Source organism: Schistocerca gregaria, chromosome 7 (assembly GCF_023897955.1).
Source record: "Schistocerca gregaria isolate iqSchGreg1 chromosome 7, iqSchGreg1.2, whole genome shotgun sequence".
NCBI classification, from domain to species: domain Eukaryota; kingdom Metazoa; phylum Arthropoda; class Insecta; order Orthoptera; family Acrididae; genus Schistocerca; species Schistocerca gregaria.
Genome location: NC_064926.1, coordinates 162,731,696 through 162,747,887, shown reverse-complemented (window position 1 = coordinate 162,747,887; position 16,192 = coordinate 162,731,696). Strand labels below are relative to the sequence as shown.

General features: G+C 45.2%; 1 protein-coding gene and 1 non-coding gene across 2 annotated transcripts in view; both read right to left on the bottom strand.

The window, feature by feature from the left end:
• LOC126281994 (chondroitin sulfate synthase 1) overlaps positions 1-16,192 on the bottom strand; it is a 311,284-nt gene that overhangs the window by 121,822 nt on the left and 173,270 nt on the right. The gene's annotated exons all lie outside the window — the stretch shown is intronic.
• Positions 6,528-6,601, bottom strand: Trnas-cga (transfer RNA serine (anticodon CGA)). The gene has a single exon. It is a non-coding gene; the product is annotated as a tRNA-Ser (tRNA).

Sequence of the window (16,192 nt, the reverse complement as noted above, 5' to 3'; positions counted from 1 at the left end):
GTGTGTGTGTGTGTGTGTGTGTGTGTGTGTGTGTGTGTGTGTGTGTGTGTGTTCTTACTACACCACAAGCCTTCCTAAGCCGTAGCAAAATAGAAGTACGTTTTTATTTACTGTGGCACAAAAGTAAGCATGCAGTATTGACAGACGTTTTAGTCTCCGTGAGCAGTTACGGCGTTAAAATGACAACAAGGCCCCTCTACTCCCTACGTGCTTACGTGTTTAACACCTAACGCGTTTCATAATCAAAGTTCGTTTTTTTTAGATAACGACATGCTACTTTTTAACGATTTCAATAGCTACCAGAAGATGGATTGAAGCAAACGTACCGTTAAAAATAAGCACGCGCTCTTCGTAATTCACTTGGAAGGAATATTATATAATGGCGCCCTATAAATACAGGGCGAATCAGGAGGAGAGGTACACGTTTTAAAGGGTGATAGTTATTCTGAACTAAAAAATTCATACGGACATACGCCCAATTCCGAATGGTTTCCCAGATAGAACACATTTGATATGTCTATAGTACGTTTTTCTTGAATAACTCGAAAACTGCACACTCCATTGTTGCACTACACGATTAAAAGAACACAATATTTCCAAGGAAAAACGCCTATTCATTCTTTCTCTTGTACTTTGGGCGAAGAGAGCGTTAGAATAGCGAAAAATCTAGCGCAACGCGCATGCAAGCCTGCTTACATAGTTCTGTAGGCCAGTCTGAGGTAGTTCAACGACCTGACAGATCGTTAAGCGTCCTGTATCAAACCGTTTGTCTCATCTTCCTCTACAATACTGTGGTACGTTGTGAATAGCGACAATGTTTGAATAATACAAAAAATAAACAGCAATGTACATTAAATGTGTTCTATATGGGAAACCATTCGGAATAGGGCATAAAATGTCCATAAGGTGTTTTTTTTTTTTTTTTTGTTGAGAATCGCTAACACCATCCCCTCTCAAAACATGTACCTTTCCTCCTGACTCACCCTGCATAAGTCACTTGAGTGGATACATTTTCGCTGAACAGATACACAAAAAGGCTAAAGAATCGTTGCAATAATGTACTCTTATAACCGCAAACGTAGTGTGCTACTATGTGATAAATACGAATACTGAAAACTGTAGAGAACTGCAAGAAGGCTCAGGCTATCGACTGTCGGTAGAGAGACTGGCAGTTGACCCTGAACGTTAATAAATGTAGCGTACTGCTTATAAATAGCGAAGAGACCCACTGCTCTTGAATTACGATACTGCCGATAAATCATTGTAAACAATAACACCTGCAAAGAAACCGTTAGGAACGACCTGAAATAGAATGTCCATATAAAACCAGGTATAGGAAAAGCAGATACGAGGCTGAAATAAATTGGAAAAATCTTAGGGAAGTATATAATTCATCTACAAAAGAAGTGGCCTACAAACCTCTTATTTGACAGATACTTCAATATCGCTACGTATTTTGGGATATTTTCTAGGTTGGATTAGTTTACAAGGTAGACAAGATCCAATGAAGTGCGTATTTCGTCACGGAGTCGTTTAGACGGGGCGAAGGTACTACACAGAGGCTCAACATACCGTAGTGGCAGACGCTCGAACAGAGGTCTAGTGTGGCACTGAGAGGTTTACTGTTAAGAATTCCAAGGAAAGTCAAGCAACATAGTATTTTCTCCTGATAATTCTCCTCGGCAAATGCCCACGGCGAAAAAGTTAGGGTTCACATTGTGGCACACCGAGAGTCGTTCTTCTCCCACAATATTCGCGAATGACATAGGAAATGGCTTGCGGACTACAGGTAAAATGTAAAACTGGACAGGTATCAGTAGGAACTGGCAACTGAGGGCTCCGTACAAATTTAATTACGTACACAGACAGTTCAACCATTCCGGAAATCGAGATTCTCGACGATTTTTGTCTGGTATCTTTGAATTCGGATAACAAATCACAAAAGAAATATTATTTCTTGTGATATAATTACACAGTAATAATTTTCTGATTTTTTTTCCCTTTACTCGTACTACGTAACCTTGCTTTTTTTCCAAATCTCGTGAGTATTGGTCAACATGAAGTATGCTATAGGTCGTAACGAGTCAGTTTGTATCAAATTATGCAACATAAATGGCTGTACCTTCACATTGTGTGACTAGGAAGCTTAACTTTTCTTAAACCATCAAGGAACCATAGAAGTTTCTGACATAAATTTCAACTTGAAACGTCAGTCCGTTCCTGGTAAAAGGAGATTTTAACAGACGGACAGGCAAACAGTCGGACAAAAAATGAGAGAAAAATATTTTTTTCGTATGATATAAATACAAATTAACAATTTTCTGATTATTTTTCTTTTATTTGTACAGTTAAAACTTGCTTTTTGCCCAATTTCATGAGTCTAGGCCAACCGGAAGTACCTTATAGGTTTTGAGTTTGCGAATATCAAAATATGTGACACCAATGGCCATATCTTTTGTTTGCGTTGACTTAGAAGCTTCAATTTTTTAGACCGCTAAGGGACCATAGATACTCGTATGCGACATAACTTTTAGCTTGATACGTCTACCCGTTCCTGAGAAAAAGGGGACCTAACAAACGGATGGCCAAACGGACAAAAAATGGTTCAAATGGTCTGAGCACTATGGGACTTAACATCTGTGGTCATCAGTCCCCTAGAACTTAGAACTGTGTAAACCTAACTAACCTAAGGACATAACACACATCCATGCCCGAGGCAGGATTCGAATCTGCGACCGTAGCGGTCACGCTGTTACAGACTGAAGCGCCTAGTACCGCACGGTCACACCGGCCGGCCCAAACGGACAGTCAGATGACAAAAAAAATCGCGCGATATAAGTAAAAAGTAATAATTTTCGGATTTTTTCCTTTAGTTGTAGCGTGAAACCTTCTTTCTTGCCAAATTTTATGAGTCTAGCCCAACGGGAAGTACCATATAGGTTTTTATCAGTGAGTTTGCTTGTACCAAAATATGTGATATAAATGGCCGTAACTTTCGACTGCATTGCCTTAGAATCTTCAATGTTTTACACCGCCAAAATATCGTAGATCTCAGTATGGGACATCATTTCAACTTGATACAGCCATCCGTGCCTGAGGAAAAGCATTTTCAACAGTCGGGCACAAAGAATAACTAACTGATGCTGTAAGGATTCCGTTTTACCGAATGACGTACGGAACCCTAAAAATAACCTCAATGTATGAGGCTGCGCAGAAAGAGTAAGCAGAAAAGCTTAACACTTTGGAGTGTATTACCTTCTCAGCTCGTAATACAACACTGAGATGTTTGAGAACTTCTGTCGGATGCTGACACAAACTCTTTCATACAGAATTTACGCTGCTCACCTCCTCAACCGAATTCCGATGGCGGAACTCTCTCTGAGATACGTAACGCCCATCGCCCACCCCACCCCCGTCTGCGACCAACACGAAACCAGCCTCTAACGACCTTGAGGTTTGTTCTTTCACATTAAAAAAATCTAAAAAAATGGCATCTCAGGTATAATATCCAACAGACTGCAAAAAAGAAAAAGGAGCAGGATGTGCGTCAGCTGGCAACAGAGCTGCGGTGGCGGCGATTATACAGTTAGCTTGCCCCCCGACGCAGAGGCCAGAGGTTCAATGCCCGGCCACGCCTATTCTCGGAAATAACACTTATTACACTAGATCAGACACGCGTGCAGCGAAACCGTCCGTCGGCAACCAGAAGCGTACAAAGTCTGCCTCCGAACTGAGTTTGTAGTTACAACGAAGAAAGACACCTTTATCAAGAAACTGTGTACGTTCTGAGCCTACCCAAGTTATCTACAGGCTGCACCTCATCCCCCCCCCCCCCCCCCCCCCAACCCAAGCCACCGAAACAGCTCGTGATAATAGGTAAATAGTGCAACAGTGTCATATACGCTTTTTCCCATTAAATAAACAGCCAGTACGAGGGAAGCTCGAGCACCAGTAAGCTGCCGTAAAGCTAGAACATTACTGGTTTTCCCCTAAAATGTATGTTGGCGATATTAAGAGCTCATGAAATTTTAGGAATAAGCTTTAACGAGGCGCGCATAGCATTTTCTATGGCGCCTCTCAGTGGGATTTCTTGTGCAGTTCTATGGAAGTTACGGCGCAAAGTACACACTCCCACAACGAATGGTGTGCCGTGTACTTAAACCTTCTTATCTCTTCCGTTGGTAAGAGAAGTTAATGGTTCCGGACTCACAAAAAATACTCAGAAGCCAATCGGACGAGTTTTGTAACTGACCTCCTCATTGGCTGAATTACACTTTCTTGCGATTACTTCATTGGTGGCCAGTTGCCTTAAATCAGTTCACGTGTTGGCCTCTAGATATTGTCATTTTTATTACTGATTCCACAAACGGTTCCCCTTGGGTGTTACTGCGTCTCTTCGCCTAGACGCTTTACTTTACGTTTTCCTATATTGTTCAGCTGTCTGTCTTCGCACGGAACTTGGATCCTTCCACGGTTTTCAGGTCTTCCTAAATTTCGCCGTTCTCTCTTCTCGATCCCCCCCCCCCCCTTATTCGTACACCCTTGTTATTATACTGCGTCATATGCGAACTAATTCAATATAATCGTCCGTTGACTCTTGTGTTCTCTTGTACTTCTATATGTAAACATGGCTACGGCAATGGAATCAACATATTTTTTGCATAAACGGCACTTTACATTCCACAGTCGCTGAATGATTAATGACTCACAATAGTTCGTCTTCAAAAATAGAAATACGGAGTTCTTAGGCGCTGTTACAGCGTACATCAAATGTAGTAAAGAGTACGTATTCAATTTGGAATTCAGTTCGGAGAGTTTAATTCCCATGTTCACAGTGCGGCAGAGAACTATAGTCGTTGACACAGTTTTGAGACTCAGCGGAATACTTGGAAGGCGTTCCATACTGAAAGGGAATTGGGTTACTCCCTTTCCCTTGTGGGACTTGGAGAGGGGCGGAGAAGGAGGTGCGGGGAGGGGGTGCAGAGATTTTTTTCCAAATACGAGCGTAGCGTGGGACTTAGGAATGCTGTCACTTTACGGCGCACTCACAGGGTCTTCTGTGGCGTCACAGAATTTTGCCGCATATGTTTACAATTGAAGATGATGTTGCTGGCTGGAGCAAGAGATCAATGAACGGAAATTTCCACGAGTGAAATGAAAGCTAAATATTCTGCAGTTACAACGCTGGCTGGCTAAGAAGTCTACGTAGTTGAATGTGTTTTAGAATTTCTGTGAAACCACGTACCCCTGGAGTCGTTCGCAGTCCCTCATGGAGGGAAGAAAGCAAGATCAGCAGGACCGAGCAGCGGGTGGAGCGGACTTTTGTCATTTGAGCAACTCATTTCAGGGCAGCAGCTTTGCTTCAGCCATCTGGATCTGCAGTTGTGTTTCTCAAAACTGAGTGTACAGTGATTTATCTTATGTTGATATTGTTGGGCGGCAGTTTTTTTGTTAGGTTAGGGCAGTAGTGCTCAGACTTGTTCTCACGGCGTAACACTTGATAGCTGGCTTGTGTGGCCGAGCGGTTCTAGGCGCTACATTCTGGAACCGCGAGACCGCTACGGTCGCAGGTTCGAATCCTGCCTCGGGCATGGATGTGTGTGATGTCCTTAGGTTAGTTAGGTTTAAGTAGTTCTAAGTTCTAGGGGACTGATGACCACAGATGTTAAGTCCCATAGTGCTCAGAGCCATTTGAACACTTGATATTTTTAGAAATTTGGGCGCACCACTGAAAAGCTTACGAACCTTTTAACAAGCCCTGGGATAAGGGAGGAGGGGGGGGGGGGGAGGATTTGAGCGACGACTGTCACATGGTTAAGAAACGGTGCGTGGAGGGGGGTGATAATTTTCGCCATCTTGCTATGTGCTGTGTACGGTAGAAATGTGACACACGCGCACACACACCACTAATAAACAGGGTCATTCCGACGTGGTACTTATTTACAGCAAAAGAATATGAAATTAAATTGAGCTGGTTCTCATGCAGGTATTCAGTAAGACAGGAATGTCATTTAAAACATTCTATTAATTTTTTACATCAAAAATAATATAAACCTGTTGTGCAAGAGAGAAATAAACTGAATGTTGAGTATAGTTACTTCAAAAATTTAAAAAAAATCAGAACCAAATCAGACATCAAAATTAGTTATTAATCAGTTTTCAAATTTAGTTTTCAGCTGGTAGCGTGTTGCTGTTTACCTTTAATTAGAGCTTCAGTCTGATTCGATTGAGGCCAACTTACCTCTCGGGTCTTCTTCAACACTAAGTCTGTTTCTATGTTTAGTTTTAATGTACAGCAGCACAGCACAGAAAAACCACTTTCACGCATCTTAATTAGTTACAAACGGCACCAAAAATTGGACTGCTTGTTTAAGAAGACAAGGGTTTTCTTTTTTTTGTTCGCATAAAAAAAGCAACCTAATAACGTCTCGAAGTAAATCTTTCATGGGAGCTAGTGCATTGTCTTCCAAAAATTCATGAGTAAGGAATGCGAAAAGATTATTGTTCGAAAACTTTAGAATAACCATTTGCCCGACCGAGACTCGAACTCGGGACCTTTGCCTTTCGCGGGCAAAGCTCTACCATCTGAGCTACCGAAGCACAGCATTTTGCCCGCGAAAGGCAAAGGTCCCGAGTTCGAGTCTCGGTAGGGCACACAGTTGTAATCTGCCAGGAAGTTTCATATCAGCGCACACTCCGCTGCAGAGTGAAAATCTCATTTTAGAATAACCGCCGACAAGACCAGATCAAAATGTCCCCTTTGTATAAAATAAAAAAAAAAAATCCTGGAAAAAGTAACGACCACTGCGAGATTTCTCAACATGGGAATAAATTGTAACGTTTCCATGGAAACTGGAATGTGACTTACATTGCGAGTTTCTGATCTTCACAGTTTTGAACTGTTATCTGCAATTTCATTTTTCTAAGCTGAGGATGTCGAGAATGTTGCAAAGAGCCTCTTGTGGTTCAAATAGCGATTGTTAGCGTTTTATGTTTCCAGCTCGAAGATCGGATCTTTGCATTTATCTGAGTGCCGTTGGATCCCTACAAGGCAGTAACCAACTGTATCAGAATGGCTCTGAGCACTATGGGACTAAACTGCTGAGGTCATCAGTCCCCTAGAACTTAGAACTACTAAAACCTGACTAACCTAAGGACATCACACACATCCATGCCCGAGGCAGGATTCGAACCTGCGGCCGTAGCGGTCGAGCGGTTCCAGACTGTAGTTCCTAGAACCGCTCGGCCACCCCCGGCCAGAAACTGTATCAGATTGCGACTTTTTAACTTTGTCTACTGTGTTAAAAAGAAGTTGGCGAGCCTCAGCAAAAGTTGTTTTAGCGTTGTAACAACGCAGAAAGCAGATCCAGGTCCGCAGATTAATAATTCCTCCGCCGAGAATAGTCCCATTGCTTGGTCTGTGGATTCCTGGCGCGCTTAATGGATGCAATGAGTCCTCCCTCAGCTCGCTGGTAATCAACGCCTCAACGCACCGCTTTGACCCGAGATTTAATGACGTGGCGAGTGACGGAAGCGTAACGAAAAGGACATCGGCAGTTTTTCTTTGATGTTGCTTGAAGTAGCAGATGATCTGTAGCGCAGCACGAGGTCTGGTTTGTCTAAAAGGCGGACAAGCTGCCCAGTGGCGGGCAACATCATGACCATACAAACACTTGAATACTGCTTGAGCAAAGGTATAGGTAGTCTGCTCTACTCGATGTAAGTGTTGTTTATGAGAGCACATACATGACTGCGGAAAACAACTCGCAAATTTATAGAATTAGCTGAAATATGTCTGGACAATAGAAGCAACTCTATGTTTATGTTCACGATGCGAAAGCAGCTGTCATAATTTCACAACGGCTGCAGTTGCCGCAGTGCCTGTTCCTTTCGACACGCGTGCGTGACCGAAGGAACATGGCATAGCAATTCTGAACAACACAGGCACTGCAATATCGTATTTATTCGCCGACACCGGGCAAGCGATTTTCAATTAAAATGTCTCTCTGTATGGGAATATGCGTAATGGATGTTCGAGTGCAGGTTGTAGTATATGGTTGACGACATATGGAATTTGGGCCTGGCCGAGGAGCGTACTCTGATAACATAATGGTTAACGTGATCGAATCGAAATATTAGTGTGCAAATCGCTACACAATCCCCTTACTTGACTGTGACGCTCAAGCCGCGAGGTATGTGGCTGTCAACAGGAAATATGTGACACACGGACGCCTTTATAAGATCCGCGTGGCGGATTCACGACTCGCCCGACATGCCACGAGGCAGATACCGTCGAACACCATCTCGGCTGTGGGGATGCGGGGCAGGTGTGGTACCTTGTCCGCCAGATTTTGGCGTATATCCTATGTGCAAGGCCGCTCCATATCGGGTCACCCATGATTCCTCTACCGGATGAAACGTTCTACCCCAGGGCTCGGACGAATGCCGTCTTACAGATCCGCGGCCATCCATCTCTGACGTGGCGACTCCAGACACGTTCTTTGTTATGTCCACGAACGTCATGACATCTCTGTTCGCAATCCACTATACAATCAACTTTTTTATTAAATTATCTGTGGAGTGTCCTGCACCATTCACCAAATAGCTGGAATATCCCTGGCGAGAGAACCTAATATGAGTGAGCGCATACTTCAACGTGCGAAAGTGGCACAAGACGGACTGAACTGAGAAGACACGCCGGGTGATCCCGAGTTACATTCTAGCGCGTTATGTCCACCGTGTCTGTTACTATAGTTTCATTTTTCTCCGCAGTATCCACCACGCGCTAGAACTGCAAAAGCGGGAAATCCGGATTCGAGCCCCGATGCGGCACAAATCTTCATTATCATTCCATTACACACCTGATGGCTGTCCATATTCGTGACTGCGAATATATTTCATGCATTCAGAAATAGGTCCTCAATTGCGTGATGATTCGTCTCGACAGAATTTCCATTGTTTATAATATCTATTTAGCATATCTACATTCTCTGAGGCGGTTTCTTCTTCCTCTTAGAACAATGCACTTTGTGTTTCTACGGAATATCATCTGCCTAGCAAAATTTTTAAGATGTTATTAGGTCGCTTGATTGTAAGCTAAAAAAGGTAAGACAACAGTAATCCTAGAAATAGTCAATTTTTTATCTGTTATAATGCAGTGAGTGTTAACGAGCGAGTTATTTGGCATCGTCTCCAGTAGTTTAGCGCATAAATGCCAAGAATGACCTTTAAGCATGCTGTTGGATACGACAAGCCCCGTGGGATTAGCCGAGCTGTCTGCGGCGCTGCAGTCATAGACTGGGCGGCTGGTACCGGCAGAGGTTCGAGTCCTCCCTCGGGCATGGGTGTGTGTGCTTGTCCTTAGGATAATTTAGGTTAAGTAGTGTGGAAGCTTAGAAACTGATGACCTTAGCAGTTAAGTCACATAAGATTTCACACACATTTTAACTTTTTTTTTTGGATACGACATGTGAATGCAAATTTGACACACTGAGGGCGAGGACAACGTGAATAGCACCGCAACTTCAAAAAAGTCCTAGAGTCCGACTTATCATTGCTTCCCTGGCATGCGTTTTTGGCAGACATCTCGCCCAACTAACATGTCTGGGATAAACACTCCTTGACAAGAGACTGAAGCACCCAGAAGATCTGGCTTGATATCAATATACACTACTGGTCATTAACATTGCTACACCAAGAAGAGATGCAGATGATAAAAAGATATTATACTAGAACTGACATTTGATTACATTTTCACGCAATTTGGGTGCATAGATCCTGAGGAATAAGTGCCCAGAACAACCACCTCTGGCGGTAATAACAGCCTTGATACGCGTGGGCATTGAGTCAAACAGAGCTTGGATGCCGGGTACAGGTACAGCTGCCCATGCAGCTTCAACACGGTACCACAGTTCATCAAGAGTAGTGACTGGCGTATTGTGACGAGCCAGTTGCTCGGCCACCATTGACCAGACGTTTTCAAGTGGTGAGAGATCTGGAGAATGTGCTGGCCAGGCAGCAGTCGAACAATTTCTGTATCCAGAAAGGCCCGTACAGGACCTGCAACATGTCGTGCATTATCCTGCTGAAATGTGGGGTTTCATATGGATCGAATGAAGGGTAGAACCGCGGGTCGTAACACATCTGAAATGTAACGTCCACTGTTCAAAGCGCCGTCAATGCGAACAACAAGTGACCGAGACGTGTAATCAATGGCACCTCATACCATCACGCCGGGTGATACGCCAGTATGGCGATGACGAATACACGCTGCCAATGTGCGTTCACCGCGATGTCGCCAAACACGGATGTGACCATCACGACGCTGTAAACAGAATCTGGGTTCATCCTAAAAAATGACATTTTTCCATTCGTGCACCCAGATTCGTCGTTGAGTACACCATCACAGGCGCTACTGTCTGTGATTCAGCGTCAAGGGTAACCGCAGCCATGGTCTCCGAGCTGATAGTCCATGCTGCTGCTAACGTCGTCGAACTGTTCGTGCAGATGGTTGTTATCTGGCAAACGTCCCCATCTGTTGACTCAGGGATCGAGACGTGGTTGCACGATCCGTTACAGCCATGCGGATAAGATGTCTGTGATCTCGACTGCTAGTGATACGAGGCCGTTGGGATCCAGCACGGCGTTCCGTATTACCCTCCTGAGCCCACCGATTCCATATTCTGCTAACAGTCATTGGATCTCGACCAACGCGAGCAGCATTGTCGCGATACGATAAACTGCAATCGCGATAGACTGCAATCCGACCTTTACCAGAGTCGGAAACGTGATGGTACCCATTTATCCTCCTTACACGAGACATCACAACAACGTTTCACCAGGCAACGCCGGTCAACTGCTGTTAGCGTATGAGAAATCGGTCAACTTTCCTCATGTCAGCACGTTGTAGGTGTCGCCACCGGCGCCAACCTTGTGTGAATGCTCTGAAAAGCTAATCATTTGAATATCAGAGCATCTTCTTCCCGTCGGTTAAATTTCGCGTCTGTAGGATGTCATCTTCGTGGTGTAGCAATTTTAATGGCCAGTAGTGTAACTTCGTGGTCGTGCACACCATCGACGGGTTTGTAAATGATTAGAGTTGTAATTATCTGACAGGTACAACAGACTCCAGAGTTCATTAGTATTGTTCGTGTTTAGTCGTGTTACCAGGCCTGGTAAGGTATATAAGGGGCATGAACAGCGCAGATGTTTAGTGATCACTTTGAAGAACTCGGAGGTGTGGCGTAATCGTATGAGACAACATTATCAGCACCGACAGAGTTTCGAAGGGGTCTCATTGTGGGCCTCCATTTGGCAGGCTGGTCGAATTGTGCAATATCCAGATTTGTGGAGCTTCCTGATGTGACGGTGGCGCAGCAATGGACTGCATGGGAAAGTGGAGGAGGTAGGAATACTCGTCGTCGAAGTTTCGGTCAATCACGTCTGACCAACACAAGGAAGGTTCAGCGTATTGTGCACTGACATCGTAGCCGCTTCACGTCTGTGCCTGTCATCCGAGTACAAGTAGTGGAATTCCTGCGACAGTCTGTGTCCTTCTGTGCCATTGGATAGAGACTAGCAGCAGCCGGACTCTGCACAAACAGCTGCATCTGGAATGGTGGCCCGACCGCGAAGCAAGGACAGCTAATGAATGGCGTCGCACTGCCTTCAGCGATGAATCGCGATTCTGCACTATCCCGGATGACCATCTTCGCAGAGTATGGTGGCGAAATGGGGAGACGACCTTTTCTACTAATGCTTTGGAGAGGAACACCGGTGTTACTTGTGGCGTCATGGTGTAGGATATTAACGGCTATGATTTCATGTTACGGTTGGTAGTGACTGAAGGAACCCTGTCGGCACAACAGTACATCACAGACACCCTGCATTCTAATGTGTTACCTCTCAGGTGAAAGTATATTGGTGCCATTTTTCAACGGAGCAATGCTCGCCCACACATGGGACATATCTCTATGAACTGTGCGTCTAATGTTGAGGTACCCCTGTAGTCAGCAACATTTCCAGATCTGTCCCCGATACAACATTGTGTGCGACCAGCAGGAACGTCAGTTCCGTCACTGTGCCAGCATCCAGGATACCAAGGACTAGTTACAGCATCTGTGGACCAGTCTGCCTCAAGACAGGATACAACGCTTTTATTACACTCTCCGCAACCCAATAAGCACCTGTATCCTGGACAGGGGGGGGGGGGGGGGTGGGGGCGCAACGTCATACTGGTAAGTGGCGTCACATACTGCCAAGTACTTTGTAAAATTTACTCGATATTGTAGTCACCGAAATAATCTCATATATCCTTTCTTAGTTTATCGACGCGTCTACAAACAGAAGGAGCAAGATTCTCTAGGAACCCTGTAAGATCGTCTTTCACGCCAAATTTTAAACGTTTAGAGCAGAGGAGTCCATCCGTTTACCTTACTTGGGCCATATTGGAAGAAGAAGAGTATTTTGAGCAGCACATAATATACTTGAAAATAGAGGACTGTCGGAGGTATAGAGTTAACACATTTACGTAATTTTCAGTCTGTTAATTTATTATTCTTTATTTTAAAAAAGCAAGCTACGATTAGTTTCATCTTTTGATATGAAATTTCGTTAATACTTTTTTTATATTAGTAATTACAAAACACGTAGTAAATGTGACACTTGACTTTGAATTTGGGACACTAATGTATCAGTATCAGGTTCAATCGTAGTGTTCATCTGAGATTTTTGTTCTATTTTTCATCTTGTTGTAATTTACTCTTGAAAATAACTGATCACACACGTACGTACTTACAAACAAAGATGACATATTGTAAGTAGGCTGTTTAGATTTTTATGTTGGTAACGCCATGTAGCGCTCTATATGAAAATCACTGACTGTGCTGTGTGCAGTCTGTGGCTGGTTTGCATTGTTGGAATAGTCGCCATTGTAGTGTTGGGCAGTTGGATGTGAACAGCGCGTAGCGTTGCGCAGGAGGCGGGCCGTCAGCAATCGTGGATGTGGGGAGAGAGATGGCGGAGTTTCGAGAGCGGATGATCTGGACGTGTGTCTATCAGAGAGAGTAAATTAGCCAGCATGGTTTATTCCTTAGAGCAGAGGATTTTTCTGGTGTTGGAATTCCACTGCCTAGAACACAGTGTTGTTGCAACAAGATGAAGTTTTCAACAGAGGTTTAATATAACCAAAGGACCGAAAAGCGATACAATAAAGGATCTGTTTGAAAAATTTGAACGGACTGGGAACGTGACGGATGAACGTGCTGGAAAGGTAGGGCGACCGCGTACGGCAACCACAGAGGGCAACGCGCAGCTAGTGCAGCAGGTGATCCAACAGCGGCCTCGGGTTTCCGTTCGCCGTGTTGCAGCTGCGGTCCAAATGACGCCAACGTCCACGTATCGTCTCATGAGCCAGAGTTTACACCTCTATCCATACAAAATTCAAACGCGGCAACCCCTCAGCGCCGCTACCATTGCTGCACGAGAGACATTCACTAACGATATAGTGCACAGGATTGATGACGGCGATATGCATGTGGGCAGCATTTGGTTTACTGACGAAGCTTATTTTTACCTGGACGGCTTCGTCAATAAACAGAACAGTGCATATGGGGAACCGAAAAGCCCCATGTTGCAGTCCCATCGTCCCTATATCCTCAAAAAGTACTGGTCTGGGCCGCCATTTCTTCCAAAGGAATCATTGGCCCATTTTTCAGATCCGAAACGATTACTGCATCACACTATCTGGACATTCTTCGTGAATTTGTGGCGGTACAAACTGCCTTAGACGACACTGCGAATACCTCGTGGTTTATGCAAGATGGTGCCCGGCCACATCGCACGGCCGACGTCTTTAATTTCCTGAATGAATATTTCGATGATCGTGTGATTGCTTTGGGCTATCCGAAACATACAGGAGGCGGCGTGGATTGGCCTCCCTATTCGCCAGACATGAACCCCTGTGACTTCTTTCTGTGTGGACACTTGAAAGACCAGGTGTACCGCCAGAATCCAGAAACAATTGAACAGCTGAAGCAGTACTTCTCATCTGCGTGTGAAGCCATTCCGCCAGACACGTTGTCAAAGGTTTCGGGTAATTTCATTCAGAGACTACGCCATATTATTGCTACGCATGGTGGATATGTGGAAAATTTCGTACTATAGAGTTTCCCAGACCGCAGCGCCATCTGTTGTTGACAACTGTAAGTACTGTAATTTCGAAAGTTTGTCTGCCTGAAAATGTACGGTTGTCCCAAGCAAACTGCAACAAACGGTGTATTTCTATCGCTGCTCGTTTAGTTTGTATTGCCATTTCAAATATACCAGTCATTTTTGAAACACCCTGTCTATATATACACTCCTGGAAATTGAAATAAGAACACCATGAATTCATTGTCCCAGGAAGGGGAAACTTTATTGACACATTCCTGGGGTCAGATACATCACATGATCACACTGACAGAACCACAGGCACATAGACACAGGCAACAGAGCATGCACAATGTCGGCACTAGTACAGTGTATATCCACCTTTCGCAGCAATGCAGGCTGCTATTCTCCCATGGAGACGATCGTAGAGATGCTGGATGTAGTCCTGTGCAACGGCTTGCCATGCCATTTCCACCTGGCGCCTCAGTTGGACCAGCGTTCGTGCTGGACGTGCAGACCGCGTGAGACGGCGCTTCATCCAGTCCCCAACATGTTCAATGGGGGACAGATCTGGAGATCTTGCTGGCCAGGGTAGTTGACTTACACCTTCTAGAGCACGTTGGGTGGCACGGGATACATGCGGACGTGCATTGTCCTGTTGGAACAGCAAGTTCCCTTGCCGGTCTAGGAATGGTAGAACGATGGGTTCGATGACGGTTTGGATGTACCGTGCACTATTCAGTGTCCCTCGACGATCACCAGAGGTGTACGGCCAGTGTAGGAGATCTCTCCCCACACCATGATGCCGGGTGTTGGCCCTGTGTGCCTCGGTCGTATGCAGTCCTGATTGTGGCTCTCACCTGCACGACGCCAAACACGCATACGACCATCATTGGCACCAAGGCAGAAGCGACTCTCATCGCTGAAGACGACACGTCTCCATTCGTCCCTCCATTCACGCCTGTCGCGACACCACTGGAGGCGGGCTGCACGATGTTGGGACGTGAACGGAAGACGGCCTAACGGTGTGCGGGACCGTAGCCCAGCTTCATGGAGACGGTTGCGAATGGTCCTCGCCGATACCCCAGGAGCAACAGTGTCCCTAATTTGCTGGGAAGTGGCGGTGCGGTCCCCTACGGCACTGCGTAGGATCCTACGGTCTTGGTGTGCATCCGTGCGTCGCTGCGGTCTGGTCCCAGGTCGACGGTCACGTGCACCTTCCGCCGACCACTGGCGACAACATCGATGTACTGTGGAGACCTCACGCCCCACGTGTTGAGCAATTCGGCGGTACGTCGACCCGGCCTCCCACATGCCCACTATACTCCCTCGCTCAAAGTCCGTCAACTGCACGTACGGTTCACGTCCACACTGTCGCGGCATGCTACCAGTGTTAAAGACTGCAATGGAGCTCCGTATGCCACGGCAAACTGGCTGACACTGACGGCGGCGGTGCACAAATGCTGCGCAGCTAGCGCCATTCGACAGCCAACACCGCAGTTCCTGGTGTGTCCGCTGTGCCGTGCGTGTGATCATTGCTTGTACAGCCCTCTCGCAGTGTCCGGAGCAAGTATGGTGGGTCTGACACACCGGTGTCAATGTGTTCTTTTTTCCATTTCCAGGTGTGTGTATATATAAAGACTTTTGAACACTATTAAGGTAAATACGTTGTTTGTTCTCTATCAAAATCTTTCATTTGCTAACTATGCCTATCAGTAGTTAGTGCCTTCAGTAGTTACTTTTATTTAGCTGGCAGTAGTAGCGCTCGCTGTATTGCAGTAGTTCGAGAAATGAAGGTTTTTGTGGGGTAAGTGATTCGTGAAACGTATAGGTTAATGTTAGTCAGGGCCATTCTTTTGTAGGGATTTTTCATAGTCAGATTGCGTTGCGCTAAAAATATTAAGTGTCAGTTTAAGCACAGTCATTTATAATTTTTCTAAGAGAACGTTTCAATATATAATGCCTAACTGTGCATGTATGATACATGATCAATTTTTTCATATACCTGGATGTTACACTGCAACGTTATGCATTCCATCTGAAA